The sequence below is a fragment of the Saimiri boliviensis genome, chromosome 3, assembly GCF_048565385.1.
Source record: "Saimiri boliviensis isolate mSaiBol1 chromosome 3, mSaiBol1.pri, whole genome shotgun sequence".
Classification (NCBI taxonomy): domain Eukaryota; kingdom Metazoa; phylum Chordata; class Mammalia; order Primates; family Cebidae; genus Saimiri; species Saimiri boliviensis.
This window is the reverse complement of record NC_133451.1, coordinates 115,113,972-115,119,235: the sequence shown is the minus strand read 5'-3', so window position 1 is coordinate 115,119,235 and position 5,264 is coordinate 115,113,972. Positions and strand designations below refer to the sequence as shown.

The 5,264-nt window shown below is 38.9% G+C and overlaps 1 pseudogene; it reads left to right on the top strand.

The window, feature by feature from the left end:
* The first annotated feature begins 295 nt into the window (after positions 1-295).
* On the top strand, positions 296-445 carry LOC120363852 (small nucleolar RNA U13; annotated as a pseudogene).
* The last annotated feature ends 4,819 nt before the right edge of the window (positions 446-5,264 follow it).

Sequence of the window (5,264 nt, the reverse complement as noted above, 5' to 3'; positions counted from 1 at the left end):
GAAACCATCAGCCAATGCAGATTGTGGGAGTCTGAGACAAATGACCCATTTTCTTTAACATACTACAGCATGTGGAAAAGGGACTTATAGAATAAAAGAGACCTGGAGATGCAGCAACCAAATATAATTTGTGATTCTCATTTGTATCCTGATTCAAACAAATCATGTGTAAAAACGCATTTTTAAGATGAAGTAAAGCAATTCACATATGATCTGAATATTAGATTATATTCAGGAATGGTTAATTTTCTTAAGTGATAAATGGCAAAGGGATGATTTTTTTAAAGTCTTTACTCTCTTTTTGTGGTTCACAAGTGTGATGATTTTGTTTGCATGTTAATAAGTGAGATGAACCTTGTTAATGAAACTTGTTTGCATGTTAATGAGTGAGATGAGCCTCCCTCAAACCTTGTTACCACATCAGCACCACATGACCCGTCCAATGTGAAAAAAAAATCCTTTCTGATTATCACTTCGACATGCACACTGAAGTATTTATAAGACATATGTTGTCTGAGATTTCTTTCAAAATACTCAAGAAGGCTGAGCATGGTGGCTCACACCTGCAGTCCCAGCACTTTGGGAGGCTGTGGCAGGAGGATCACTTGAGCCCTGGAGTTTGAGACCAGCCCTGACAACATAGCAAGACCCCATTCTACAAAAAATTTAAAAAATAGCTGGGCGTGGTGATGTGTGCCTGTAATCCCAGCTACTTGAGAGGCTGAGGTGGGAAAATTGCTTAAGCCTGGGACGTTGAGGCTGCAGTGAGCCATGATCGTGCTATTGCACTACAGCCTGGGCAACAGGCTAAAAAAATATATATATATTTTTAATTCCCAAGAAAAGGGCCAGGTGCTGTGGCTCACGCCTGTAATCCCAGCACTTTGGGAGGTTGAGGTGGGTGGATCACGAGGTCAAGAGATCAAGACCATCCTGGTCAACATGGTGAAACCCTGTCTCTACTAAAAATACAAAAAAATTATCTGGGCATGGTGGTGCGTGCCTGTAATACCAGCTACTCAGGAGGCTGAGGCAGGAGCATTGCCTGAACCCAGGAGGCAGAGGTTGCGGTGAGCCGAGATGGCGCCATTGCACTCCAACAAGAGCCAAACTCTGTCTCAAAAAAAAAAAAAAAAAAAAATTCCCAAGAAAAAAAGAGTTATATTGGGAAAATGGATGAAAATTAATTGACAGAAAAATTAATATAAACAGACCCAGAAATGCGACAAATGGTAGAATAAGTGGACAAGGGCTTCAAGAGAATAACTATACCTATATTCAAAAGTTGAAGATGGTAGAGAAAGGCATGCCCATGTTAAAAAGAGACATGGGAAATAGTTTTAGAGACTCAATTAAAAGTTTCTGAAATAAAAATTAATGTCCAAAATAAAAAATATACTGGATGAAATTAATGACAGATTAGAAAGTGCCGAAGAAAAAATTAGTAAATGTGAATATGTAGCAGTACAAACTAGCCAACCTGAAACACACAGAGAGGAAAAAAGACTGAAAGAAAATAAAATATAAGTGAGCTATGGCACAACTTCAGTTATTCTAGTATATGGTAATTGTGTAAGTGGAGTTTGGTGAGAGGAGGAAGCAGAGGATCATAAAAAATATTTGAAGATTGGCCAGGCACGGTGGCTCACACCTGTAACCCAGCATTTTGGGAGGCTGAGGAGGGCGAATCACAAGATCAGGAGTTGGAGACCAGCCTGACCAACGTGGAGAAACCCCATCTCTACTAAAAAATATAATGTTAGCCAGGGGTGGTGGTGCATGTCTGCAATCCCAGCTACTCAGGAGGCTAAGGCAGGAGAATTGCCTGAACCCAGGAGGTGGAGGTTGTGGTGGGCCAAGATCATGTCATTGCATTCCAGCCTGGGTAACAGCAGTGAAACTCTGTCTCAAAAAAAAAAAAAAAAAAAAAAATTAAGAAAGAATAGGCAAAAATTTCTAAATTTAATGCAAACTATTAATACACAGGTTTAAGAAACTTAACAAAGCCCAACACAAGAAATGTAAAGAAGACTACAATAAAATATATCAAAATCAAGTTGTTAAATCTACTAATAAAGAGGGGAAAAAAAAAGCAACCAGGAAGAAAATACAGGTATGGAGGAATAAAGATAAGAATGACAGCAAACTTCTTGTTGGAACTAATAGAAACCAGAAGGTAGTAGTAGCAAAGCACCATTATAGTACTAAAAGACAAAGCAAAACAACACTGTCAACTTAGATTCTTATGTCCAGGAACAATGTCTTCAAAAGCAAAATTAAAATAAATACTTTTTCAGACATACAACGAAAAGAATTAATCACCAGTAGACCTACACTATAAGAAATGTTAAGAGAAGTCCCTCAGGCAAACGTATAATTCCAGGTAGAAATCTGGTTTTATACAAAGGAATAAAGAATACCAGAAATGGTCATTGTGTAGAGGGGATAGGAGGGAGCAGGGGAAGTTAATACAAAAGACTTCTCTCTCGCATTTAAAAATTCTCTTTGAAACATTATTTTGTAAAGCAAAAACAACCAGTGTATTGCGGGGTTTATAAATAGAGGTAAAATTTTTGACAAGAACACAAAGGCCAATCCAGGATGTTGAATTTATTGCTGCAAGTATACGTGAAACAACCTAACACTGCGTGATGGTAGATGATGATAAGTTAAAATGCTTATCTGAGATTGGCAAATGTTTTCTGTCAAGGGTCAGGTAGTAAGTATTTTAGTCTTTGCAGGCTTTATGGTGTCTGTCACAACTACTCAAGTCTACTGTTTTCTTATTCTATTTTATTTTTATTTTTACTTTTTTTTAGAACAGGGTTTCACTCTGTTGTCCAGGCTGTTGTCCAGTGGTGTGATCACAGCCCACTGCAGCCTTAAGCTCCTGAGCTCAAGTGATCCTCATTTCAGCCTCCCAAGTAGCTGGGGCTACAGGTGCATGTCACTACACCCAGCTCATTTTTTTTTAAATGGGGTCTCCCTATGTGACCCAGGGTGGTCTTGAACTCCTCCTGTGATCCTCCCACCTCAGCCTCCCAAAGTGCTGGGATTACAGATGTCAGCTACTGCACCCACCCTCAATACTGTTGCTGTAGTGCAAAAGCAGCCAGAGGCAATAAATACACGAATGGGTGTGGGTGTATTTCAATAAAATTTTATTTACAATAACAGGTGGCAAACAGATTTGGCTCAGGGGCTACAGTTTGCCAATCCCTGAAATGTACTATAAACCCCAAACCAATCATTAAAAAAAAAGAGAGAAGTATATAACTAACAAACCAACAAACAGATAAATGAAATTATAGAAAATACTCAATAAATTCAAAACAAGGCAAAATGAAGACTGCAATAAACAGAAAACAAATAGTAAGATGTTAGGTTAAACCTAAGTATACTAATAATCACATTAGATGGACTACCAGTCATTAAATGACATAAATCAGAATCGAAGAGGGGAAAAGGCCCAATTACAGGCTCCCTACAATAAAAGCACTTTAAATATGAAGAAAATAATAGGTTATAAGTAAAAAGATAGAAAAAGATACACCATGATAACAATAAATAAAAGAAAGCTGAAGTACTACATAAATATCAAAGTTGATTTCATACCATGGAATATTATCAGAGATAAACAGAATCATTTCACATTGATAAAGGGGTCAATTCATTAAAAAAATAGCAATCTTAAATGTTTATGCATGTAATAACAGAGCTTTAAAATGCATATAGCAAAACTGATAGAATTGAAAGGAGAAATAGACAATTCCACAGTTATACTAAAATATTTCATTTTTTGAGAGGGAGGGTTTTTTTGTTTTTTGGGGTTTTTTTTTGCTTTCGTTTCCTAGGCTGGAGTGTAATGGAGCAATCCCAGCTCACTGCAACCTCCCCTTCCCAGGTTCAAGCAATTCTTCTGCCTCAGCCTCCCGAGTACCTGGGATTACAGGCATGTGCCACCACACCCGGCTAATTTTTCTGTAGTTTTAGTAGAGACAGGGTTTCTCGATGTTGGTCAAGATGAGCTCAAACTCCCGACCTCAGGTGATCCATTGGCCTCGGCCTCCAAAAGACCTGGGATTACAGGCGTGAACCACCTCACCCAGCCTATACTGAAATATTTCAACACTCTCTCTCAGTTATTGATAGAATAAACAGACACAAAGTCAATAAGAATATACAAGATTTCAACAAAATGATCAACCAACCTGACCTGATTGAAATCCCACCCAACAACTGCAAAATATACATTGTTTTTCAGTGCACATACAAATCATTCAAGACTAGCTCTGAAGTTTTAACAGGACAGCAGTTAGTTCTATCCCAGCCATTTATCTTTTCATCATTTGAGAACACTCTCTATCACATGCCTTCATGACAGATGGAATGAGGAAGTAAAAATGACAGAGTACAGGTAACAGAGAGCACAGTCAAGGAATGCATGAAACCTCCAGGCAAAACTGATCTGCCACGACCAGGAACAGCCCCTAATGAAAATGCAGGTAAGTCCCAAATCTTCATTGTGAAATCACAAGGGGAGAAATTAGAAATAAAAGCAGTGCTACCTTCTTTGGTAGATTGTAATTGAAATACACATGGTCCATTAGGGGAATAAATGAACTGGGGGAAAATTAACATATAGTCTAAACACAAAACTTCCCTATACAGTCACGCATCACCAAATGGTGAGGGTACCTTCTGAGAAATGTGTCATAGGTGATTTTGTTGTGAAGACATCAAAGCCTGTACTTACACAAATTTAAATGGTGTAGCCTGCTGCATACCTAGGCTGTAGGTACAGCCTATTGCTCCAAGGCTGCAAATCTGTACAGCATGTTACTATACTGAATATTGTAGGCAGTTGTAACACAATGGTATTTGTGTATCTAAACCTAGAAAAGGCACAGTAAAAGTACAGCCTAGAAGATTTAAAATGGTACACATACATGGGGCACTCACCATGAATAAAGCTCGCAGAACCGGAAGTTGCCCTGGGTAAGTCGGTGAGTGAATGGGGAGTGACTCCCCTTAGGACGTGACTGAACACCGCCATAGACTTTATAAACACTGTGCACTTAGGCTACACTTAATTTATTTTTTCTTGAGATGGAGTCTCACTCTGTAGCCCAGGCTGGAGTGCATTGACACGATCTTGGCTCACTCCAACCTCCCCCTCCCTGGTTCAAGTGATTCTCCTGCCTCAGCCTCCCAAGTAGCTGAGACTACAGGTGCGCATCACCACACCCAGCTGATTTTTATAA